Source organism: Schistocerca cancellata, chromosome 11 (assembly GCF_023864275.1).
Source record: "Schistocerca cancellata isolate TAMUIC-IGC-003103 chromosome 11, iqSchCanc2.1, whole genome shotgun sequence".
Lineage (NCBI taxonomy): Eukaryota > Metazoa > Arthropoda > Insecta > Orthoptera > Acrididae > Schistocerca > Schistocerca cancellata.
This window is the reverse complement of record NC_064636.1, coordinates 84513064-84540798: the sequence shown is the minus strand read 5'-3', so window position 1 is coordinate 84540798 and position 27735 is coordinate 84513064. Positions and strand designations below refer to the sequence as shown.

General features: G+C 39.3%; 1 long non-coding RNA gene across 1 annotated transcript; it reads left to right on the top strand.

Moving 5' to 3' along the window:
* Positions 1–1585: 1585 nt before the first annotated feature.
* On the top strand, positions 1586–27341 carry LOC126108649 (uncharacterized). The gene is made up of 4 exons (XR_007523581.1): positions 1586–1934; positions 2052–2302; positions 3685–3896; positions 27027–27341. It is a non-coding gene; the product is annotated as an uncharacterized LOC126108649 (long non-coding RNA).
* The last annotated feature ends 394 nt before the right edge of the window (positions 27342–27735 follow it).

Sequence of the window (27735 nt, the reverse complement as noted above, 5' to 3'; positions counted from 1 at the left end):
CAGAATATCAGTAAACTTGCTGAGTTGGTTCTTTCACCTCCACATTTTAATGCTGAATACGAAAGAATATTTTCTATTGCAAGTGATGTAAAAAAGAGAAAATGGAACAGAATTGGAGGCGAGAAATGAAATTCATATGTTTTGTGAGATGCTTATTTCAAGGAAGCGGAATAGACCCCACAACTTATTAAGTGGAACAAAAAAAACTCATGCTTCACAATAAGAAAAACTTGTATTAAGTGAAAGTTTAACTGTGCGATGGAGACTGAAAGAGGGAGGAGTACGTGTACGTCTCTTCAAAAGGAAGGCTATATTTTCTGAAAGGATAAGCAAGCACTTCAGTAATGTAAGTCCTGATTTTACATTATATGACGTAGTATTGCGAGGATGCTGTTATATATTGTAGTTGTATTTTAAACCCTACTACTTGTTTATCGTCCTGCATGTGGAATCGTAAGCCATAATTTCTTTTGTTATACCTATTGTCTCTCTCTCTCTCTTCCGCTCTCTATCTCTCTCTCTCTCATTCACTTTTCCTAGGCATCATGTGTTTTTCCTTACCATGAGACACTTTATACAGAAAAGGGACACTTTGAGTAACAAGTTGGCACTTTGATCTTCAGAGGATGGCATCACTGGTAGTTATTCCTAAAAAAGCAGAACAGACGACAGTCGTCACTTTTAATCGATGTTCCGTGGTCGTCAATTTTTTAAAAGTGTATTGTGTGGTGTACATTTAGAAAATCAGGATGTGAGTGATCTAATAAGTGTCTCTTGACCATTGACTCCACTTCTCTCTTTTTCTTATTAAACGTAGTTAGGTTTAATATTTGCGTGGTAATATGAGTGAGCAAAATGTGAAAGTGCGGCATGAAAATACTCTGCGGTTAACAAGTCGAGTTATAGGCGAAAGAAAAATCCTATGTATTTGTGGTTGCGACATGCAGCGGATGCTGCCTTAATACAGTACGACGCTAAAGACTTATGACGTACCATGACTGGAACAGCTAGTTGAGTATCCCAGTTGTGAATAACGTTGTTTGGGATTTACCTGTATAGTTAAAATGATTCACAAAACTGCGTTGTTTGATGTACACGGAGTCATAATATGAAATTCAGTAACAGTGTAAATTCAAGTTTGTATACTTCAGTATGACTTGTATAAGCACAGTTTTGTTTCTGTAGATAAGCGCGAATGTTACATAGTTCTGTGCTCAGTAAAGTATGGGTATATATAGTGCACAACGTGGGTGATGAGTGTGCCCCCTTTCGCCACACGTTGTGTAGTTGGCATCTGTGATGCTCTTTTTGTTTAGGTAGTTCGCGTATCTTGTTTATAATATTGCTCGAAGTTGTGTTTGTGGAGGCTTAAATCGTGTTCTTGCGCAGAACTATGTGGGTGTAGTAGAGATGATGCGCATCCGTCTTTACCATAACATCACTTGTAATGTTTTTTGTTTAATCTAAATTCAGTTGACTCTGTTGACTCTTAATTCTAGCGTAGCCCGAGTTCTGGAGTCAACGGAAGCGTCCGATTCCACCCGTCTGCTTTGACTCGTGACGTATGGATGTTGTAGTTAGATTAGATTAGTTTTTTGTTCCATAGATCCGTGCTGAGGTGATCCTCGTGGATGTGGAACATGTCAAATTTTTTAAAGCTGAAATAACAATACTAATAGTATGAGTATGTACAATACATAATTTGTTTCTATTAAAAATTCGTCAGTGCAGTAGGAGGAGTTGCTAACACTCGAATTGCAAATACAGGTTTGTTAAGGCGTTTCTGCATTTCTGTGGTGTGCTCCTCCCAACTGAATTTATTATAAAGTTGTAATCCCAGGAATTTAAGACTGTCAGCCTCTTCTATCTGCTCTCCTTCATGTGGATCGGAGTTATTGGCAATGTTCATGACCTAAGGATTGAAATTGTTTTCAGTTAGTTATCAGTTTTTTTGTGTTCTGTTTACGTGTTTGCATTTTTAATAAGTTTTATTGGTTTGCTGTTTGTGGTGCGGTAAGACATTTAATTTATTGTGTGGATTCTCTTTTTAGGTATGAATATGACGGTAAAGTGAAAAAGCGCCATGTTGCGGGTGGAGACGGGAGAGGGCATGTTGCCTTCAATTAAGTTCCTGCAGGTGTTCGGATTAATAGTGGAAATTATGAAGTGTGGCGTTTTGCCGAGAGAATATGCGGTTGGTGAAAGTACTGGTGTCTCGGACCACGGACATGTACACGTGTCGGTGTCGGAAGGACAATGTTTGGAGCTCCATTAGACGCGGTACCTGGTTCGAGAAATCTAGGTTGGCTGTGAGAGATTGTTTTCATGACTTCCTATTTTTGTTATAGGTCCTCTATTAGTTTTTGTGTGTATGCGACTGTAGTGAGTGAGAGGACGGTGTTAGATAGGTTTTCTTTTTGTAGGGCAGTGTGTTCTGAGTATGTCAGTATAAGAGTAAGTTGGGTGAGCCGGGGTTCGTGTTTGAGATAGATGAGTCACAGTCTGGGAAGAGGGAAGTATGGGAGAGGTACATATCCGGTTGGTTTGTGGGTGTGGGGAGGTTGTTACTTTGTGGGGTGGGTATGCTGATTGTTTTCAGGGTTTTGGAGGGGCGCACTAAGAGGGACTTGAAGGGTTAATTGAAGAGTATATTGAGGAGGGGAGTACTGTAGTTTCAGATCATTTTCTGTCATACAGGGGTTTGCAGAAGAGGGGTTTTGATCATTTAGTTGTAAACCATAGTTTAGAGTTTAAAAATTGCAGAACTGGTGCATGTGCTAATGCAATGGAGGTTTTTTTTTGGGGGGGGGGGGGGGTTAAATCAGTTATAAGGAAGGGAAGAATGGCTCTTCTAACCTGCCATCTCATATAGATGAGTATTATTGTTGGAAGTGTGTCCCTGGGCATTATTGTATTTTTTGTGTTTTTCTGAGGGCGGTGGGTAAGATGTACAGGCTGAGGGTGGGTGATTGAGGGTGTTCGGTATGTGGGGGCGGATTGTGGGTAATGGTTGTGGATTTAGGTGGGTGGGTGGGGAGGGGGATTGTTTTATGATGATGTTGGAGAGGAAGGTTTTTTGTTAGTTGTTTTGCATTGTAATGCGTGATTGGGTTTAGTTTATTTTGTGGTTTTTATTTGTTGCTGATTTTTTAGGAATGTGAGGTTTTTTTTGGGGGGGGGGGGGGCTTGGGTTTGGTAGGGTTGCAGCGTGTGGACATTAGAGTAAATGCTAAATGTTCATATACAGAGCACATTAAAAGCCAACATTCTGTGAGCTAAAGATCATGGAGGCAATAAACTTTTGTACTATTGTACATTGTACCAAGCAGTAGTTGGCAGAAGTAAAATGTTGAGGAAATATGTTACGCTCTAAAAGAAACAATACATATTTATACGTGATACTAAGGATTTAGCTTATAGTTGTTAGTATGTAGTTAAAAAATTATTCAATAAAATACCACTATTTGTCTAAGTATTTACTGAGCATGCTTATAAACATAATGTGCTTGGCTCATTGCCTGCCCATTCTGCAATGTGAAGGGGAAAAGATTAAATGTAATTGCAGTACTTAACCTACTTTTACATAGGGTATTGTAATATTTATTGACATTATCTGTTGGTGTAACAGCACCATTTGCCCTAATGATGTAGTAATAAAATTACTACTGTTAAATTATCCTTCAGGTATGTCGCATGGGGCACTTAACTAAACAAACTTCGTTCTCGGCTAGTGTTTGAAGCAAGCTATCGAACTGTTCATCATTCCACCGCCTTACAGAACCACCCACTGTAACTGTTTTGAAGCCATAGTTGCTTGCACCATTCTCCCAGAGGTGGACTTGGGGATGTATTTGGGGGAGGAGTGAAACAGTCTTGTCAGAACTGGTCATACAGCAGTAAGTAAAAATAGTTGTATGTTTGCTTTGTGACTGCCAAGTAACTCTGGTGTTTTTTATTGCATGCTGTATCTAATTTGTTCCATCTTTAATCAGTGCCTTCTATATTGGTTACACATTTACCATTTGCATTGGTAGCTTGCTAGTTACTTCCATGTTATACATTATGTATCCAAATTGTGATATGGATTATGTCAGCTGAACGACAGATTGCATGGCAGAAGTCCAGTGACACTGTACCTGTCTCTTACTTTGCATGCTGCAGTTCATATTTATGCAATGAATGATGGACAGTGAACATGACAAACAGTGAGTGGGACTGTCACATTCCAACCAAACCATGGCCTCGGGCTTTGCCACAGGTCACTTTGTCATCACATCTAGTTTTCTTCCTGTTGTTCACACTGAAAACAAACACAGTTGTTCAGTTACAATCACTCATTTCGCAGTTGCCGACTGCATCGTGCAACAGAAGAGCCAGGACACTAACTACATTTAGCCTCTTGCATAGATAATTTAAAACATGTATGAAGTAGTGAGTTATCCTTTCCTTCTACTGTTGTGGATGTTGCTGTCACTTTCAGAATGAAGTGAATTTTTGCACACTTAAGCAGTGAATGAATGCAATTTGAGCCTTTGGTAGATGTCCCTAATTGCTTAGAGATGTTCACAACACAGAATATTCTCCCACAGAACATTAATGAATGACTGTCTCTGTATCCCCGGAGTTGGCCAGTTTTGACTTTCTATCAATATTTGAACCCCAGAACTTGTAAGTTTCTACCCAATTTATTATATTCTGTTGGCATGCTAACATTAATAGGTGATGAACTTTGTTTGCAATGCCAAACTAGATGACTTATGTTTCTCAAAGTTTGCAGCAGGTACATTTGTCTAGAACCACGTGCTTCATCTGGTTTGAATTGATTGCGTATTTTGTTTTGATCTGATAAGTGCCATTCTCTTTGTTACAGCTGTTCACGTCACTCTAAGCCGGAAATGCATTATTGTACTGTGTCATGCATTGTTTGTCGCATTCTGATAATGAGTGTTTCGACCTGTCGCCGCTCATGGCGTGGCTTGCTTTTGTGCGCGCTACCGCAGCTTAAATTAAAAAAAGAGGAATTGTCTCATGAGCGAAACAATGGCAAGAGACTGATATTTGTTGTTACTTACACTGCTGCTTTCTTTGATAATGATCAACAAGAACCAAATAATAGATTGCGTATGATAGATGTTCTGAACGAAAGTTTGGAAAACATTTTTCTCTGTTTGAAAATCTTTGCAGATGCCTCTTTAGTACATTACATTCTGCACAGAAATGAGTCATGTTAGATTTCTGGCTGAATCACTATTCAGCATAAGAAGAATGCGAATATAAACATGACACGATACGTATATTCTTCCGCATTTGCTGTTGTCTCACTCTGGTTTCATAGTTTATTAGGCATACAAGATTTAAATGAGATAGCAGCAAACATGAAAAAATACATGGCATGATGTTTACATTCTTCTACCTTTTCTTTTAATTTATTTACTGATGCAGAGGTTTTGGCGACAGTATTACCTGCAAAGCATGCCTGTGTAGCGCTACGTATATCAGATAACAGAAGTTAGTTGTGGCGGCACCTACCAACATTTTTCAGAACTTCCGCTTACTTTGAACCTGATTCTAAGCCACAGGCAGTTTTTTTGGATTACAAAAAGTGGAAAAAGTGTGGCTTATATTTGAGTAAATATGTTAATTCTTTCTCTGTTGCTGTATAATTCAGCTCATGTTTATCTAGACTGCGACTAGCGAAAGCAATGGTTTTATTTTCTCCCTCTTCTGGGTCCCATTCCCCTTACAATAATTCTGCTGCCATGCCATATTCTGATGCATCTGTTGTGATGCCAAATGGTTCATGAAGACATGGATGGTTTAAAATAGGAGCATTGACTAGGGTGTCCTTTACTTCCTGGAATGCCTTTTCTGCATTTTCATCCCATAATAATTTTGCCTTTTGCTTTAATAGCGATAGATGTGGATTACTATGACTTGGCCTTTTATATACCGTCTATAAAATCCCACTAATCCTAAAAAGGAACGCAGCTATTTTACATTCTGTGGATGTGGACAGTCTTTAATTGCTTTAAAGTGTTATGGATCTGGTTTAATTCCTCTTATTCCTATGAGATGTCCCAAGAATTTTAGTTCCTCTCGCCCAAAATGTGATGTAGCGAGCTTAGTAGATATTCCCTTGGTATTGAATTTCTCTATTGCTCTTGCAAGTAAATCACAATGTTCCTCCCAGGTTTCTGAAACAATCAGTATATCTTCTACATAAATCAATAGCTCTTGTAACAACTTTCTCCCTAATGCTTGATATAATGCTCTTACAAACACTGATACTGATATGTTTAACCCAAATGGCAAAACTTTAAACTGGTAGACTTTCCGTCAAATAGGAATTCAGTAAAAGGTCTAGATTCTTTAGCTAATTTCACCTGCCAGTACCCACCTGTCAGATCCACAGAACTAAAATAATTTGCTTTTGCAAAACAAGCAAGTAGTTCGTTTATGCATATGGGACAATCTCTCTCCAGTTCAATGTGACGATTCCAGGTTCTCGCGTCTAGTAATAAGCGCACACCTCCTGTTTCCTTTATGACAACTAACATTGGATTGTTGTATATGCTTATGCTTCTTTCTATAACATTATTAATGTATTTCTTCCTGTACTTCCTGTTTTACGTTGACAGGTACAGGGTAAGGTCTACAGAAAAAAGGTTCCTTGCTTTTGATCTTAAAACTACACACATAATCTCCTATATTCCCTGGTTTGTTTGAAAATACATCTGAATATCTGCATTATATTCCATATAGCTCTTCCTTTTGAGTAAGGGTCAACAACAGTTCAGATTCGTAAGCCTTAGCATACAAATGAGCTGTATTGGCAGTTTGTTGTAGATTACTTACATCATTTTCCATTGAACTTGTATTCGCTATTAACCATAAATTATTACTCCCGTTTAGTTCTTGGCATCGACCTGTCTTAAACAAGATCTCTTTATTAGGCTATAGTTATCTAGTTTGCACTTAAAGGAACCAATCTGAAAGTCTATTACCATTGCACATTTCATTGACCAATCTACTCCTAGTAATACGTGTGTATTTATTTTATGGACTATTAATATGGTTTGTTCAAACACAAGTTGATCTATTTGAAATGTAATCCTTGTTTCCCATTTCACTACATGGCTCTTAGTACCTGTAATACCTACAATATTTACTCCCGTAACAGGTAACTTAGGAAATTCCTTTATTCTTCCACTTAATAGCCATTCCTCCAAAACTGAAACTTCGCTTTCTGAATCAATGTAAATTTCCACTCCTTTATTTCCTATTCTTCTGATTAAAATTGGTTTGCGTTGCACTTTTTCTAAATTTTCCTCTTTCGCTAATAACCAATCGTTAATAGGTGATATTTTACTACAAACGATCATTTTACTTATACGTATATGGGCCAAGTATTGTTCTGCGACATCCTGGATTCTGGCCGTTGACCTAGAATTTTTCTCGTTTTCCATCACCATGACTGGATATCGATTGGAACTTACTTCAACAATATGCTGATTTGCCCCCTGTGTTATTATTTTGTTGCATATTTATTTGTTGGTGTTGAGGTGTAAACAACTGCAAATTGATGTTATCAGTCTAAATTCTTCCCCCTCTAGGGTTATTGTGATTTAGACCATTATCCCTGCTGTGAACAGTTTCATTACTGCTTACTCTGCAATAATTAGATTCCTTCGCCTGCAGTAAGGAATTAGGAAAGGATTTGTTATTCCTATTCCCCCTATTTTGGTCATTCACTGAATAATTTTCATTTCTTTCAGTATTCAGTGTGTCTAAATCTTTAATAAACATTAATAACTCATTCACGGTTTTCCACCCTCTATACAATATTCCTTGTCGAATGTGTTATGGAAAACGTCTAATGAGTACTTTTACTAAGTGCATATCATCTATTGGATCATCTAAGTATTTAGATTTTGTCAAATGCCATTCTATGTACTTTCCATATGTGCCCCATGAATTACTGTATTGAGTAGGGTCTAATAACTTTAAGATTAATTTTTCCTGGATACTTGCAGACCAGTGCTTTCTCTTAAAGCTTTCTGAGACACAAATTCTTCTGCATGAGCATTTCCCCATTCCGCTGCTTCTCCCAATACGTATCCTTATGTGAAATCTATTTTCGTTAAGTCATCCCAATTTTTGGGCAAAGATCTGATAAACACTCATAGAAAGTAAATTGGGTGTACATCACTGTCTGGTTTGTAATTTGGAAATTGCTTTGCTAAATTAAACCAATTACCTATATATAAACTCTCTATTACATCTTTAGTTACTCCTGTCGTAGTTTCAGGTCTACTATTTTCTAATTTCTTTTTATTATTGTCTATTGCTTTCCATATTCTATCAAGTTCTTGTTTACTGTTAATTGTACCTTCCCCAGAAGTGATTTTTGCCATTATTTATTTCTGTTTTGTCTTTTACTTCTTTTTCTATGAATAACTGTAAACATTTCTCCAAATGTTGTATAGCATCAGGTGTTGCTGCTACAGCATTTTCCCGTATGGGCGTGATTTGCTTATTTGTGTCTGAAATACTAGTACATACCGCTTGGAATTGGGAATTCAAATTATCGACATAGCCTGTCCACTGTCGGGTTGTTAATCTATGTACACTTTACTGTAAATGATCTGTTAACACTTGTTTAGCTACTTGTTGCACCTATAATGTCACTGAGTCTCGTAATTCTTTTACTCTAGAATTTATTTCCATTATTTTAATGTTTTGATTATTAACTTGTGCATTAAAGTTAGATCCTAAGTTAGGTTTAACCTCGTGTATTTTATGGCTGAGTATGTCATTGATTGATTCAGTAACTTGTTCCTTAATAGACTAAATTAGTTCTACTTGTTCCACTCTCCGTCCTTCACTGTATTTCTCTGCTTGTTTTTTAATCATACCTTTTAGTATTGCCTTATCCTTCTCTGCTTGTTCTTCATTTATGCCTTCAAGTATCGATCTTAACTCCTCGTTTTGCATTGCCATATTTCTTGTGATTGGCATACACTTTTTATTACTAATCGACAGTATTAATATTAAACCCTACACTCGCAGAAATTTCTCAACATTTTATTTTTAAATGTTCACGGTTCACCCTTGTGGGGAACTGTGAACTGCGTGCTTGCTGTAGAACAGCCGAAGCCAGTGCTTTTTTTTTTATCCAACAGTAAATTATAGTTTCCATTCATTATGTGTTTACTAATCAGACAGTTCGTTCAATCCGGCCGAGGTGGCCGAGCGGTTCTAGGCGCTACAGTCTGGAACCGCGCGACCGCTACGGTCGCTGGTTCGAATCCTGCCTCGGGCATGGATGTGTGTGATGTCCTTAGGTTAGTTAGGTTTAAGTAGTTCTAAGTTCTAGGGGACTGATGACCTCAGATGTTAAGTCCCATAGTGCTCAGAGCCATTAGTTCGTTCAAAAGAAGCTCTTAAATATTCTTCTTCTTGATTCCTTGTTACGTGTGAGGTAAGACACTGTTGTTGATCACTGGTTGTCAGGGGCAGCTTCTGTCTTCTATTCTTTGGAGTCGTAATTCTGGTTCAGATCAATTTTCTGCACTTAATTGCTGGTGCATTCTCCATTCGCCATTTCCACGGTTACCATATGGGGTGTATTTTTGCGGCTTTCCCTGCTGATATATATTTTGTAGGGTTTGTGGTGGATCTTACACCAGCACTTTGGGGAAGTTGCATCCCTGGCTGATACAGCATGACAATATTTTGCCGACCCTGATACACCGCCAGATGAAAGTAGTATTACCCTTATCCTCTCTTCTCAGAGTAGGTGTTTGGTGGTCTGAATCCTTCCGTGCCACCTCCCTGTCGATCCAACTGTGGTGAAGATACCTGGAATGTTTTTGCAAGTTCTCTCTACTGCACTACTAAATAAATAGCCACACTTCACAAACGGGGTACATTGTGCCCAACATTTTCACTATTACTTTTAACAACACAACAAACATTTGCTACGGTAATACCATTCTCTTGAGAACATTCAAAAATGTCCATATATGCATACTTCAGGACCTGAGAAAGCAAACCAGATAAACAACTACTGCTGTTCAATTGTTCATTACGCCCTTGTTGGTGCGTCATTTACTCCATGGTTCTCGGATTCAGGCACTTGCTGCACTATGCCACAGATTACTCCTGTGCAACCAGTGGTTGTAATACCATTTTACTGTTTACTGGTCCCCTTCTCGCAGACTCCACGACTGCTCCACATTCACTGCATACAAGAAAGGAAAACACAGTTTCCCCTTTCTCACTACATTTCTTATTCAACTTACTCACGGGCACCTCTTGTCGATGGCTTTCCAATGGTGTGTTGGGATGTTTATAAATATCCTGAAACACTACACTAACCAACGTTGGAAATCATGACATAATTAGAATAAACAACATAGTTTATGCCAGTTGTTGTTACAACCACTGATAACATTTAATAATGGGCCGCTTACATTCTTTGCTTCGTAAACTCATGACACTATTTATAAAACCCACAAATTGGAATTGCACACTAGAATTAATGTGATCGTGAAAATAAAGCAAGAACAGGATTCAGGTCTTTGTTTGAAAACTGAGGAGCATTCGAGCTTTCATTGCATTTTGTACGTGTATAGATGATAGGGTGTTCCAGTTTGTATTACTTGAACAGTGAATTGTGTTTTATACAACTCACGTAAATTTGCAATCCATTTGGTTTACATACAGGAGACATGTCAAAAATTTATAACACAGTTACAATAATTTTTACATTAGTAAATAACAGCACTACAATAAATAACAACACTGTAAGCATAGCTCTTGAAATGTGTAACATACAGCTCAAATTTCTAGTTTGTCCTGTATGAAGCCATCCACTGAGTAATAACACTTCAGTGTCAGTACCTCGTATAGCTTTCTTTTAAGTGAACCTAAATTAATCTGCAGCAACTTGGTCCCTTTTAATTTATTGCAAATTTTCATTCCCATGTATTGAGGTCCCTGGGCATACAGAATTTTGGTTGTTTCTAGTATTACGTAAATATACAAAATGGTTTCCCCTCAAATAATTCATGTCTGGTGTACAAAAATACAGGGTGTTCATAAAGTCTCTCCGCAGTGCCGTATGATTGTGAGTCGCGCATGCCATATGCCGCAGTGAATATACCGAAATGAAACTCAGTGAAATACAAGTTATTAATTTATTGAATATTCATTTTTGCTAACAAATTTTCACATTAAATGTTGAAAGTGTTCCCCCTGTTGTTGGATACACAATTCAATTCATCTAATCATGTTTCCAAACACAACCTGTAACATTTTTCTGTAACAGCAGTGAAAGTGGATATTGCAGTTTTCAATTCATCGATGAATTTTGGACGGTTTTTATAGACAGCTGCACCCCAGAAGAAAGTCAGGTGGTGTTAGGTCAGGCGATCATGGAGCCCAAAGTCCCTGTGAAATTATGCGATCACCAAAAACATCAGCAAGCAGTGACATTGAAACACAAGCTGTATGTGCGGTTGCACCATCTTGTTGAAAATAACTATTCTGTATTGCACTTAACTCAAGTTCTGCTATGAATGGGTACAGAATATCACTGCAGTTTTGTTTTGCGTTTATTGTTTTGTTGAAAAATATGGGACCCACAATCCGACATCTAGAAATTGCAATCCAAACTCGTATTTTCACAGAATGAAGTGGTTCTTCATGAATAGACAACAGATTTGTAGTACTACTCATACGGTAATTTTGCAAGTTCATGTACCCAGATAAATGAAACTACGCCTTTGAACACCCCGTATGATAATCTCATATGTGTGTAAGGAGGGTATTGTTAATATTTCAAGTTTTCTAAATAGTAGTTGACATGGTTCTTTGTGATTTGTAGTACACATATTTCGAATGATTTTTTTCTGTATTTTTAGTATCCGCACTATGTTTGTAGAGTTACCCCCAAAAAACAGTGCCACACCTAATAATGGATTCGAAGTAGCTTGTATATGCTACTTTTTGGGTGTCAATGTCAGTTGCAGTTGATAATATTTGCATTGAAAATTCAGAGCTGCTCAGTTTGTGTGCTAGTTATTCAATGTGTGCCTGCCAGCTCAAATTTTTACTACATTTAATCCTAAGAATTTGACTGAGTCGTGGTTGGTGTACAGTCTTAATCTGCTCACATTTTGACAGTTTCGTTTTGAACTGCATCATTTGAGTCTTACATATGTTTAGATTCAACCCATTTAGCTGAAACCACGTTTCTAAGGTGCTGAGGGTACTGATCACAAATTTGGGATTTTTTCCGAATCCTGGTCTTCAACTAAGACAGAAGTATCATCTGCGAACAAAACAGATGGGGAGCTGATATTTAATAGTAAGTCATTAACGTAGAAGAGAAATAGGACTGGGTCTAATATGGATACTTGTGAAAAATGCTGAGATATTTTTTTTCCAATCAGAAAAATAATATGCACCATTTGAAGAGATGCTAAGTCTTTGCTTTCTGTTTGATAAGTAGGATTCAAGCCATTATAGGGCACTGCCGCTAATGCCATACTTTTCAAGTCTGTAAACAAGCAATGCTTGGTTTACTTGTGTAACTTTTCTGCATCTTGTTTTTAGAGGACCTAGACATCACGAGGGCCCAAAAAGATGGAATTCTTTATTTTATAAAATTTCTTTGACCCTTCCTGATTCTAAAAATATATGCTTTATGTATAGTACCTCACTGCTTTCATGTTTAAATGGCTTTGTGAAGCAGACGTGACACTTGAATGACTAGCTGTCACACTACTGTGAAACACACAACATTGCTTACAATGTCTCATTATTTAATTTTGGCACAGTGGTTCCATAGCAACTTATTCGTGTAATATCCTTGAAGAACATATTTACTATGAGCTGGGATTTATTGGAATCAATTTCTGTTTATACAAATAGGTTACCTGAATTTACTTGCGTTTTTCTTGTGCATTGGTGTTGGCAAGTCAGCTTTTTAGATTTCTGAGCTGGACACCATATGTCTTGGAGTAACGAGCAGATTGAAAACCATGAGCAGAATAGACGTAAAAACTGGGGAACACATGAAAAGTGGACAGGCAACATGTTGCTGGAGCTGAAAAAGCTGATGAAGTATGACAAAGTGGGCCAGAATAAAAACAGAAAGAAAACTAAAGAAGATAGAAAAGGATGGCCAGAATCAACAAGATTGTAGACCTGGAATGTTTTGACTTATCATTGTGTAGATCTACATATACATTGATACTCTGCAAATCACATTTAAGTGCCTGGCAGAGGGTTCATCGAACCACCTTCACAATTCTCTTATTCCAATCTCTTATAGTGTGTGGAAAAACCGAACACCTATATCTTTCCATACGAGCTCTGATTTCCCTTCTTTTGTTGCAGTGATTGTTTCTCCCTATGTAAGTCGGCACCAACAAATACTTTCACATTCGGAAAAGAAAGTTGGCAATTGGAATTTTGTGAGAAGATTCCATCGCAATGAAAAGCACCTTTCTTTTAATGATGTCCACCCCAAATCTTGTATCATTTCAGTAACTCTCTCTCTCACATTTCACGATAATACAAAACGTGCTGCCCTTCCTTCAACTTTTTCAATGTACTCTATCAGTCCTATCTGGTAAGGATCCTCTCCTTAGCAGGACATTTTCTAAGTGTCGTGCCAATAAAATGCAGCCTTGGGTTAGTCTTCTCCACAACATTTTCTTTGTGTTCCTTCCAATTCAAGTTGTTCGCAATTGTAATTTCTAGGTATTTAGTTGACTTTAAGGCCTTTAGATTTGACTGATTTATCGTGTAACTGAAGTTTAACGAATTATTTTTAGCAGTCATGTAGATGACCTCACACTTTTCGTTATTTTTTGTCAATTTTCGCATCATTCATATGTTTTTTCTAGATCGTTTTGCAATTTGTTTTGATCTTCTGATGACTTTATTAGTTGATAAATGACGGCGTCATCTGCAAACAACCGAAGACGGCTGCTCAGATTGTCTCCAAAATAGTTATTATAGATAAGGAACAGCAAAGTGCCTACAACACTACCTTGGGGAATGCCAGAAATCACTTCTGTTTTACTCGATGACTTTCCATCAATTACTATGAATTGTGGTCTCTCTGACAGGAAATCACATAATTGAGATGATATTCCATAAGCACACAATTTCACTATAAGCTGCTTGTGTGGTACAGTGCCAAAAGCATTCTGGAAATCCAGAAATACGGAATTGATCTGAAATCCCTTGTCAGTAGCAGTGAACATTTCGTATGAGCAAAGACTAGTTGTTTCACAAGAACGATGTTTTCTAAACCCATGTTGACTGTGTGTCAATAGACTGTTTTCTTTGAGATAATTCATGTTTGAACACAGTATAAAAATGTTCTAGAATCCTGCTGCTTATTGACGTTAATGATATGGGCCTGTAATTAAGTGGATTACTCCTACTACCTTTCTTGAATATTGGTGTGACCTGTACAACTTTCCAGTTTTTGGGTACGGATCTTTCGTCAAGCGAACGGTTGTATATGATTGTTAACTATGGCGCTAATCATCAGCATACTCTAAAAGGAACCTAATTGGTATACAGTCTGGACCAGAAGACTTGCTTTTATTAAGTGATTTAAGTTGCTTCACTACTCTAAGGATATTTACTTCCGCGTTACTTGTGTTGGCAGCTGTTCTCGATTCAAATTCTGGAATATTTACTTCATCTTCTTTTGTGAAGACATTTTGGAAGGCTGTGTTCAGTAAGTCTGCTTTGGCAGCACTGTCTTCAATAGTATCTCCATTGCTATCACACAGAGAAGGCATCGATTGTTTCTTGCTGCTAACATACTTCACATACAACCAACATTTCTTTGGATTATCTGCCAGGTTTCGAGACAGTTTCATTTTGGAAACTGTTATGAGCATCTCAATTGAAGTCCGCACTAAATTTCGTGCTTCTGTAAAGGATCGCCAATCTTGGGGATTTTGTGTCTATTTCAATTTGGCATGTTTGTTTTGTTGTTCCTGCAACAGTGTTCAAACCTGTTTTGTGTACCGAGGAGGAGGAGGATCAGCTCCGTCGTTTGTTAATTTATTTGGTATAAATCTCTCAATTGCTGCCAATACTATTTCTTTGAATTCAAGCCACATCTGGTCTGCACTTACTTTGTTAATTTTGAAGGAGTGGAGATGATGTATCAGGAAGGCGTCAAATGAATTTTTATCTGCTTTTTTGAATAGGTATCTTTTTCATTTATTTTTGGAGGATTTGAGGGTTACAATATTCAATCTCACTGTGACAACCCTGTGTTCACAAATCCCTGTATCTGTTTTGATGCTCGTTGTTAACTCAGCATTATTTGTTGCTAAGAGGTCAAGTGTGTTTTCACTACCGTTTACTATTCGTGTGGGCTCATGAACTAACTACTCTGAAATAATTTTCAGAGAATGTGTTTAGCACAATTTCGAATGATGTTTTGTGTACTGCTGGAATTAAACATGTATTTTTGCCAACATATTGAGGGTAAATTAGTCACCACCAACTATTATCGTATGTGTCGGGTATGTGTTTGAAATAAAATTCAAGTTTTCTTTCAACCTTTCAGCAACTGTATCATCTGATTTGAGAGGTCTGTAAAAGGATCCAATTATTATTTTCTTCCGTTTGCCAACAATGACCTCTGCCCATAATAACTCACAGGAACTATCTACTTAGATTTCGTGACAAGATAAACTATTTCCAACAGCAACGAACACGCCACTGCCAACCATGTTTAGCCTATCCATTCGGAACATCATTAGATTCTTCGCAAAAATTTCGGCATAGCTTATATCTGGCTTTAGCCAGCTTTCCGTGCCTATAATGATTTGAGCATCAGTGCTTTCTATTAACGCTTGGAGCTCTGGTACTTTCCCAACACGGCTATGACACTTTACATCTGTTACACCGACGGTTCCTGTATCTACGTTCTTCCTATGTTCGGCCTGCACCCTTTGTGACCGAAGCCCTTTTTGTGTTTTCCAGAGACCCTCTGACCTAAAAAACTACCCAGTCCACACCCCATAGCCCCTGCTACCCACGTAGTTGCCTCCTGCGTATAGTGGACACCTGACATATTCAACGGAACCCAAAACCCAACCACCCTTTGGCGCAAGTCGAGGAATTGCAGCCTACACGGTTGCAGAACTGTCTGAGCCTCTTAATTCAGACCCTCCACACGCCTCTGTATCAGAGGTCCGCAATCGGTCCTGTTGACTATGCTGCAAATGGTTAGCTCTGCTTTCATCTTGCAAGCAAGACTGGCAGCCTTTACCACTTCTGTTAGCTGCTCGAAACCAGAGATATTCTGATCTAAAGTGACACACATCATTGGTACCATCGTGAGCGCCACCTGCGGTTGGCTGCACCCTGTACCCTTCATGGCATCTGGGAGGACCCGTTCCACATTTGGAATGACTCCACCCAGTACGCACACAGAGTGCATGTTGAGTTTCTTTCCCTTCTTGGCAGTCGTGTGTCGAAGGGGCACCATAACGCACCTGACATTGCAGCTCCCAACTATCAATAATCCCGCACTCTGCGATTGCCCGGATCTTGCAGGCTGAGAGGTTTCCTCTGAAACAGGACAGGTGACGGCATGTGGCTCAGAGACAGTGTCAGCCACAGGCAGCATGTGGAACCTGTTTGTCAGACGAACCAGGGAGGCAAATAGACATGCAAGTCTTTAGTTTCGGTTTCCCATAATCAATGTTTTTGCAGAATTAGATATCATTATCTCATCCAAAATTAAACAACAACAACAAAATTTTGCAGGAATAATAATATAATGCTTGCCTACATAGGGAACCACATTAGTCACTCATGTATTGAATATTTTACACTGGAGCGTGTCATACGTTCTTTAATTATTAGGAGGGAGGACAGAATAAAGAGGGAAAAAAATCATAGATTTAGATGATTCCAACAGATAATTTGTGCGTAAGCTGAGACAATTTTCATGTACCCCAAATAGTCACTTTTTACTATGACAAGGATAAATGTTTGTTTCTTCATTACAGTACCTGCTCCCACAAGTGTGGCTTCAGGTGTGCCAGTTTCTTTAATGTCAATGTATTACTTAGACATTATCATGTAATTAACATGTGTAATATTTACCATATGGTGCAAAACAGCAGGTAACAGGAAAGTGTTTGTAGAATGCTTAGAAATACATAGTAAACGTGTTGACTATTTGAATAAAATAAAAAAGTACTATGAAGACTATTGACCCTTATATATTGACAAAACAAATTTGAATTTCGCATACTACAACCAAAGAGTGGATCATTGGATCCGGTGAGGAAGTAGGAGTGCCAATTTCAAAAGGACATCATCTCATTACATTCCAGTTCGCAAATGAGTGCCCTGCATAAAATTAACTGAGATTGCGTTCAGTCCACGATGTGATAACCTGTATCTTCAGAAGTGTTTCATGTAAACAGTTCTTCTTCCCTTTGGGAATTACCATTTGAGTTAGCACAGAACTTCTGTAATATTTGCCTTTGATCGAATGTATCTCTACCTGTAACAGTATAAGCACACCTGAATTGCTTCCATGTCGTCCTCTAATCCTCCCTGGTTGGAATTCCAAATACTCGAGCAGTAGCTGAGAATGGGTAGCACAAATGTTCTGTACATTATAAAGCAGTATTGAAAGCCTCAAAGTAACAGATGTCCTACAAAGGCATATTTTAACCCCTTGTGGAAAGTTTTCTGGGATGGCGGTCGCCCCCGGCGGCCGCTTTTGGTTCTCTGTGTAAGCATTCTGTTTGCGTCAGCGGCGGTGGACATTGACGGGCGTGCTCCCGACGGATTGCCGCTATCGCCGGGTTCCGTGCTGTGCTGACTTGGTATCCCTTGTCTCTGTTGACCAGATTCTCGTGAATCCTTATTTCTATGGATTCTTTGATCGTGCTTTCCCAAAAGCCAGATGCTCGGCACAGTACCTTCGTGTTTTCAAAGTTGAAGGTGTGTTCTTCATTGATGCTGTGTTCTGCTATGGCTGATTTTTCTGTGTGGCCTAGTCGCACACATCTGATATGTTCTTTGCAGTGTTTAGATATGCAGCGCTGTGTTTGCCCAATGGGACATAATATTCCTTCATTCCATTTATCTGGTATCCTTTCCTGTTCCCGTATGAAAGTGATAAGTTCAAACAGAGACTGCTCTAACGTCGCTCCTCCACATTTTAACAATACTGCTGGAATGCTATCAGTGCCGGGATCCTTGTTATTCTTCAGTTTCCGTAAAGCTTTTTCAGCTTTTCAGGGGCACAATGTTGCCTTAGTCTGCACAATACACAATTTGCCTGAAGGCTTCTGGACCAAATACTAATGGAGATGCCCACTGACTGGCCGTGATGGATGCCACAGTGAAACTTCCAAGCAGCCTGTTCCCAGAGCACGTGTAGTATAGTGTGAGACCTGAAGAAGTGAGGTTGTGCATTTTCTTTAGTGGTAACATGCACAGCAGAATTAGAAGCTTTGCCTAAGCCATCAGTGGACAAGTCTTTGAATTCAGCATGCAATTTACCAACACTGTCCTTCAAATCAAAATTTGCAACCAACACCACATTTGTAACACACGCAATCCAAACAAATCGAGGTCAGACACATTTGCACTGTTGCGTGAACACATAACCTGAAATTTCAGCCTTTTGCAAATTCTTGTATGTGGAAGGAAGGCTGCAAGAACCTAGCACTGGAATATCATGTCCGTTATATGGTGTAAGTGTAATGTATGATTTGTGCAGCTTGGACTTGGCAAGATGATCATAAGTATTGCGACTGAGGAAAGAAACTGAGACACTCGTAGGTAATTGCAACTGAATAGTGCAGCCACCTATTACAGGGTCCACAAAGAGCTGCGTTGTGCTAAAGAAAATGCCACTGATTTCATGATTTGTAAACTACCATTCTTCTCTTCCACACTGGAAGCTCTGTTTGGTTCAGAGTGCACAACATGTACAACAAAATTTGATTTCTGTGGGTGTATATTAGGAGAAAGAGGTTTCTCTTCCTGTAAGCACACCACTTGAACATGTCCGTTTTTGACACCTGAAAAACAAGTTGCATTTTGTGACAGGTAGAAGCAATGCTTATGAGCTAAGAAGCAGTGCGGGCAAGACTTCATGCCGGTACCCTGCTGGTCTGGCTGTTTATGTGACTGACTATCTGAGTCCTTGGAAGTCTGTCGCCCGCTGTCTGTCTGTCCTGACTGCTTGTTTAGTGTGAAAACTTGGACCTTGCAGCAACCTCCTGAACTTTCTCAGCACAATAGTCAATCAGAACCTGTATTAAACCTTTATAGTTCACAAGTTCTGGCTGTGAAGTGGGGAATGCTTGGGAGCATACTCGATAGACTGACACACTGGCTGTTGATAAGAAAAAGGATCATTTAACAATAATTGGTATTTGCTGTGCAGGTAGGTGAGCTTCAGACTGAGCCAAGTACTCAGCCCAGTCCTCTTTTTTTCCCTTCAAATGGGTGAAACAGAGGCACTAATGATGGCTGCATAAATTGTGGTGCTGCCATAGTTGTGGTGTCTTAATGCTAGCCTCATTGGCTGCCATCTGCATTTGAATGAAGCCCTCAGCATCTCGATAAGCTGTGTCATTTGTTGTGTCTGTAATTGAAGAAGCCGCATTAGATCGAGCGTCGGAGCCGAAGCCACTCGAAATTGTGGTTCCGCTAATTGCGAGGCGGCTGTGCGTGGGGCTTGGGGTGGTGGGTTAGCCGTAGCAAAGCAAAAATACTAAAGCTAAATTAATATGTGGCAGCACAAATGAGCAAACTGAACAAAAGTGGCAAGCGTGGATCTGAGGAAGAAGTGTCCACAAGCACAAGTGGTAGAAACACAAAAAAAAAGTCCGGAAAGTGGTAAAAATTTGGCGTCAGAGGGAGGAAAACGACACGGCGTCGTAGGTTTGACAAAGTTCGTCGCCATATGTCGCATGTCGGGAACTGTTAGGACTGCGACAAATAGGTAGAAGGTGTCCTGAAGATATGTCGCTGTAGGAATCTGGATGGATGAGTAAAAGATTAGTGGACCCAAATGCACTTTAAATAAATATGTTGTATCCAATTTACTGCAGAACAAGTGCTGCATTGTTGGCAACTTGTGAGTAATTGTGGCTAGCTATAAGCAAAGGTATGACATGAGTGGCACCCAAGAGCACTGAATGTTTGCCAGTGAAGTTAACTATTGACAACTTGAAGTAATGTTTGTCACCAACTAGCAACACGGAACTGTCATTAGAAGCACAGAACAAAAGGTAAAAGTAGTCTGGTGCTCAGATGGCGGCCGCGTGTAACACCGTCTAGGTGGTCTCCGTTGGTTGGCGACTTGGAGGTTCTTCATTGGCAGGGTGATGAAAGCACTGCTTGTGGCGCCCACAGGAATCTTACAGCCACCAGCTCTGGCCGTATTGATAACCTACGGTACTGCAGTTGTTATACATACTGTGTAAGAGGGAGGATCGAAAAGTTTCCATTTGAAAGCTGTACAATCCAGAATTGTGTGCCAGTTGGGTGAAATTGCCGTGAGCACTGAGGCAGTCGTCCCACCAACATACTGGGCTGGAGAAACCTGTTCAGTAAAACACCATTTCCTGGTGCATGAAGTGTGTAACTGCCTACTGGACATCCTCAACTGACAGGAATTGTCGATGCTTCAGTTGTTTTTAAGGGCCGAAGGTGTGATGATTGCACAGAGAGAGGTCAGAACTATAGGACGGGTGTTTGAGTGTGTCCCACAGTTGGTGTAACTTCTGCTTTACGACATTTGAGACACGGGGATACGGGTTAAGAGGCAACAGTGCCTCGTGTTGCAATTTTCCCCAAACGTTTCGCCTTAATTGTATGGAGTAATTTCTCCAGTGTTGCACAGAATTGTTCTCCAGTGATGGAGACACCAGGTTCCTTGAAATCGATAAGCAGTGGGCTCTGGTAATCAAAGAACAGGATGAGCATCACTTCTTCAACAGATGGCTGGCTCTTGAACTTGTTGGGATGAGGGAACAGTGGACGACACCATTCAATTGTTGACATTTTCGACTCTGGTTCCCAGTGGCAGCACCAGCTTTTGTTGCCTGCGACAATGCACTCGAGGAATGTGTTAACTTCAACATTGTCGCAGAGCAACAGAGGGGATAGTTGCGACTTCTGACATGCAAAAATACAGAAATTATATGTGATAAAACAGCAGGGCCCACAAAATTTTCTGGTAAGAATTGGATGCATATATTCATGGCCCATGTGGCTGAAGGGTTAAGATGCATGTCCAGGGGACTGTTGTAAATCACTGTGGCTTTGGTGTAATTTTTGTCTTTGAATACAAGTGTCATTTCTGTTCATCATGCAGCATGTTGCTTTCAGTTACCTTTTGTACTATCATGGAGCAGTTCTTTCCATATATTCAAAGTTTCATCTTGCTATATTACTTGCCAGTGACACATCACATGAAAGTTACATTTGTTCTTAACTTTGGCATACCACTGTGTGTGTGTGTGTGTGTGTGTGTGTGTGTGTGTTTCGTTTATTCTCTCTCCAATAATTTGGATAGGTTCACAATATTGTTATGTCCTTGGATGAGGTTGACATCCAGTTTTGGTAAGCTCAGTTCACTTAATATTTCTCTTTCAATTGAAATGAAACATCATTTTTTTGGGCCATATTAATCAGATGATCTGTCATCCTAATTTTCTCATACTATTTCGGAGAGGTGCTACTAAAGTACACTTTCAGGTTAGAGCATGGACAGACCCTTGTGGAGTTTCACAATATCTTCGCAGTTTTTAAACTCGCAGGAAAAACTGCCTGCTATGGATATGTTAATCACATTCATTAGTGGCTTAGCAATAATGGCAGATGACAGATTCATTAAGTATTTGAAAAGCCATACATTCAAGGGGCTTTATCTAGTGTTTTTCAACCTGTTTGACTCTTGTTACTCGATACTTGTAAACAGGTAAATGGAAACCATACATGACGTTATTTCCTGAAGTTGAAATAATACTTGGTTGATTTTTACTAACATTTATTGAAGTAGTTTGTAGATGCAGTTCCTACTGATTCTAGGTTCCTTTCTAGAAAACTGTTCTATCTGATTTATTTTGTGTTACTTTTTAATATGTTTTGACTGCCCAGTTTTCTCTTTTTATGATCAGCTGCCCCGTTTTTGCATTGGTTCGTGATTCAGTAATGGGCTCCTCAGTGTGCAGTTTGTCAGTTGCCCACCAATTCTGTGATATGAAGGAAGTGAAAGATGGTCATGTAATTTCTTAAATTTTTGTTGTTAACCCACTACTCTTTTCCAATGGTTAATGTACTGTGTGTTCAACATTGTCAGTTGCTGTAATAGTTTAACAATAATAAAAAATGGAAAATCCAGGGTCGAATGATCGTGTTAATATGAAAACGATAGATTGCTACTCATCATATAGCGTAGATGCAGAAGTTAGCAGAAGTTAGCTTTCCTATTGGCCAAAAAGGCTCTCATTGGGAACACACACACACACACACACACACACACACACACACACACACACACACACAGAGTCAGATGTCAGTTTGTGGGATGGAGTTCCATGTCAGTTGCTCTTGTTGGTCAATACAGGGGTGGTTCATACTGTTTGTGGCTGATGCTGGAGTTGTAGTCCGATAATGTCCCGTATGTGCTCCATTGGAGACAGATGTGATTGAGCAGGCCAAGGCAACACACAGTGGAGCACGTCGGGTTATGACAGTGATATGCGGGCAAACGTTATCCTGTTGGTAAACACCCACTGGAATGCTGCTCATGAATGGCAGTCATGGTGCGTGGGGTAAGCGCAATAGTGCTCCTGTTGTCATAAGTAATCGCACCCTAGATCATAACTCCAGATGTAGGTCCAGCATGCGGACAGGTTGGTTGCGGGCCCTCAATTGGCCCCCTCCTAACAGAGACGAGGTAATCACTGGCACAGAGACAGGAGCAGCCTTCGTCAGAAATCACGACAGACCTCCACCCTGCCGTCCAGTGAGCTCTCGCTGGACATCACTGAAGTCGCAAATGGCAGTGGTTTGGAGTCAGTGAAATGAATTTTACAGGGCACCTGTCTTGGAGCTGTCCTTGAAGTAACTGATTTGTAACATTTTGTTGTGTAACTGGGACGCCAACTGCTGCTCATTCCTGCTCCAGATGTAATACGATGTGCCACAGCGGTACGCCAAACTCAATTGTCTTCCCTCTCAGTAGTGCCACATGGCCGTCCAGAGCCCAGTCTTCTTGCGAACGTACATTCTTGTGACCACCACTGCCAGCAATCGTTTACAGTGGCTGCATTACTGCCAAGTATTTTCTGCAATATTCCAGAATATTGACTAACATCAACTCACAGCATCTAATCTCACAGGTAACTAATGCTCATGGTTGTAACACTATATATTTATGAGAAATTTGCCACTGGATTGAGGACTTTTCAGTAGGGAGGACTAAGCATGTTATCTTTTATGGAGAGTCATTGTCAGATGTAGAAGTAACTTCAGGGTTGTGTCAGGCAAGGGTGTTGAGTCTGTTACTGTTCATATTGTATATTAATGTGATTGCAGACAATATTAATACTTACCTCAGACTTTCGCAGGTGGTGCAGTTATCTGTGATGAAGTACTGTCTGGAAGAAGCTGTATAAATATTCAGTCAGCTCTTGATAAGATTGCAAAGTGTTGGAAAGATTGGCAGCTTGCTCTAAATGTTCAGAAATGTAAAATTGTGCTTTTCACAAAACAAAAATATATTTAATATCTGTGAGTCACTGTTATAATTGGGCAACTTGTACAAATACTTGGATGTAACACTTTGCAGGGTTATGAAATGGAATTATCACATACACTCGGTTTTGGGTAAAGCAGGTGGTAGACTTTTGTTTCTTGATAGAATACTGGGGAAGTGCAATCAGTCTACAAAGGAGACTGCTTAGAAATCACTCGTTCAACCTGTTCTAGATTATTGCTCACGTGTGTATGACCCGTACCAAATAGGACTAATTGGGGGATATTGAACATTACAGAGAAGGGGAGCACGAATGGTCACAGGTTTGTTTAATGCAGAGGATAGTGACGGAGAGATACTGAAGGAACTAAAATGGCAAGACTCTTGAAGACAGGAGTAAACTATCCTGAGAAAGTCTATTAACAACGTTTCATGAATTGGCTTCAAGTGACTACTCTAGGCATATACTAAGGTCCCTATGTATTGCTTGTGTAGGGATCATGAGTGCGAGATTAGAATAATTATAGCACACACAGAATCATTCAATCATTCTTCCCCCACTCCATATGTGAATGGAGTGGAAAGAAGCACTAATAACTGGTACAATAGGATGTGCCCTGTACCATGATCTCATGGTGATTTGCAGAGTATGGATGTAGACAGATTGTGAAGAGTTTTATAGCTGTACATTTCAATCCTTTCTGTGATTCACTAGAATAAAGGCAAACCATTTTCTCCCAGCATTGTATTGGCAAATATTACTCTTCTACTGCAGTGAACTGCAGATAACAACTTTCATGGCTAGGAAAAATGTGTATCATGCTAAGAGACCCATAACATCATTAATGTGGTGGAAATAAGTTTTGAGAAACAACCAGTGGATGAGATTACTGATAACATGATCATATAAATGAAAGAAAAACTGACAAACTAATGTGACCACCATGGGAAGAGAGGCTTGTGAATGTTACTATTAATGCCTTGAAACATATTAAAAACTTGTACTGGTCGGACCACAGTAAAAATCGTTTTTTTTGCCAGGGGCGTAATAGTAACTGTGGAATGTGCAAAGTATAAAAAAAAGTAATGACACATTTGTTGACCTCACCAACTGAATTCCATTTTAATATAGTCCTAAAGGGATGTGCTGTATGTCTGTCACAACTACTACCACTAAAAAATAGAGCAAAGCAGAACAGCAGTTACATGACCTTCACTAAACTTATTGCCCTTAGTACTGCACTGCTCTATTGTATAACATGGTATAACCTACAGCCACAGTAAATAAATAAAATATTGTTGAAGAACATGAACCATCATTTGGAAACGAAAACACCACAGATGGCATCTACATATCATTTGACATAGCACTTCAGAGATTACACCGATAGCTAGCATTGTTCAGTAGCCCTCCAGATTTCATCAGCAAATAAATGTAATATGAGGCAGTAGTGGACATGCCTAATTGCCTAGAGAGAGGCAGAGATGATGTTTCATCCACACAAAATTCTAATTACAGTGGAATATCATTAGCAGATTTTTAACTTCATAAGTGGGAAAGTGTAATCCAAAAAACTACCGAATTTGGTAACAATTTTTCCTGTGAAAAATAGTAGATAGGTGAGTTCATCCCAATCCTCTATCATTGTCTTGAGTAATCATCACAAGAGAAATAGTTGCAACAACTGCTTCAATCCTGTTTCTTAAGTTTGTAGATCAGCCGGTAGCAGAGACACATAAACATGATCCTTGATGAACACTTTGATCAAAAAATCGCGTGCCATCAGATTGAGTAAGTGTGGAAGCCGTGTGAAGCGAGCTCTGTCGTCTAGCCCCTTGTGGCCAACCCAGTAGTCGGGTAGAACGTCATTTAACCAGTTGCATATGGAGATGTGCTAGTGAGATGGTACACCCTCTTGCTGCTAAATAAAGTTCTGAGGTTCAGATTCTTCAAACTGAAGGATCCATAGTACTAATACATAGAGATATGAAATAGTAGTTACAGTTGCTTCACCAAAAAAGTAAGGCCCATCAACTTTCTACTGGGATATGTAGTGCAATAAAAAAAATAAACATTCAATTTAGGGAAGTCTCAAAGCAGCTGTTACGTTTTGTGGGGATTTGTTGACCCCCAGATGTGCACATTGTGTATGTTCACATTAACACTTAGATGAAATGTCAATTCATTGCTGAAGATGATGCGGTCCAGAAAATCTTTGGCATGCTGCAACGTTTTGTTTGCAAAGTTGCTATGTAAACCATAGCTGTATGCTTCAGAACTTGTAAACTGCAAACAATAAGGACATAGTTGCCTCCTTAAGTCTCCACATAGATACACAGATGTCACTATAATTATTAATTTGCAACTTGCCTTCCAGACTGATTTCTTCACGTTATGCGTAAAAGGCTGTCTCACTCATTTAACACTTTCTTCAGTTGCATACAGATGTGCACATGTATACAAACAAAATTGGTTGAATTGATCTTTCATAATTCTAAGTTAAATGTAATAAATACTGCAAAACCAAAAAAGCCCGATACTCATTTTGACACACCCAGGACAATAAGATCGAGTGTGTAGTAATGTTTTCAAAGGTTTGAGAAACATATCAGTAGTTAGTGCTTATTTTGTACTGATTTTTATATTGTACTGTCCATTTTATTTAATACATTAATCATTACCTCAACATGTTCAAATCTCAACACTCAGCACGTAACTTTGTCCAGTGTTGCTGTAGCTTTTGATATTGTACAAACTGGCAAAGGTTCAGATTCATCCTTGTCTTTACTTTCTTCACTTATCGATATCGTCAATTGAAGAGCTCCTACGATTCCAATTTTTCTCAAAGTAAGTCTGTGCTCTGTTTACATTGTAAAAAATACTCAGCTGAATAACTTTTGATCTTCAACCTCTAGAATTTTGCAGATGGAACCACGGGTAGATAGTGGCCTCTGAGCTGTTTCCTTACTTACTTCTGTACCTTCGTTGAATTACAGTATCATAGTGAAAGTTCGTAAGTTTGATTATTACTTTCATCAAATAGTGTGTTGTATCCTAATGCCTAAAAGTAACAGCTTTGGATGAATAGCAATTTTTAGTTTTTTATTTTTATTTTGCACTATACACTTCACAACTTAAGACTTTAGTAACTTTGAACCTATACGAGATATTAACAAATGGTTTCTAGTGTATAATAACATAACTCATAAAATTTCTTTTACCTTCCAGGTCATACAATTTTGATGCAAAAGTGAACCTGAAAACATGATAAAATGTGGACACCTCTGGAGAAAGCTCAGTGTGTGTGGCCCGGTAGATACAGACGATACCTGATACCCAAATGCAACAAACCTTTCAGACTTCGACTACATCATTTATGGAAACAGGTAGGGTTCTCCATAAAAAACAGGGCTGGTCACCATGAGTTTCAGATGCCATTGTGGAGAGGGTACGGCAGGCGTTTGCAAGGAGTTCTATAATATCCGTATGTACGGCAGCCAGGGAGTTGGAAATGAGAAGATCGACGTTGCACAATGTCTTGCATAAGAGGTAGGCTCTATCCATACATGCAGCTGCTTCAGGCATTTAACCCTATGGACAAACCTAGGTGTGAACAATTTGCAGTGGATATTCTATGCAAGATTGATGCAAGTATCGACTTTTTGGAAGATTCCTTTCTCCAATATGGCAACATTTCATGTATCCAGCAAACTGAATTGTCATAATGTTTGTATGTAGGATTTGCAGCATCCTCATGTTACACATGAAACGGAAAGAGCCAGTTGTGAGGTCAATGTTTGATGCAGACTGGTCCCCAGTTGCATCACTGATTCATTCTTTTCCATCACTGCCATCAACAGTGGTGTTAATGTGGACATGCTACAAGAGTTTAATGTGCCACAATTGGAACACCTGCAGCCTGGTGTCATATTCCAGT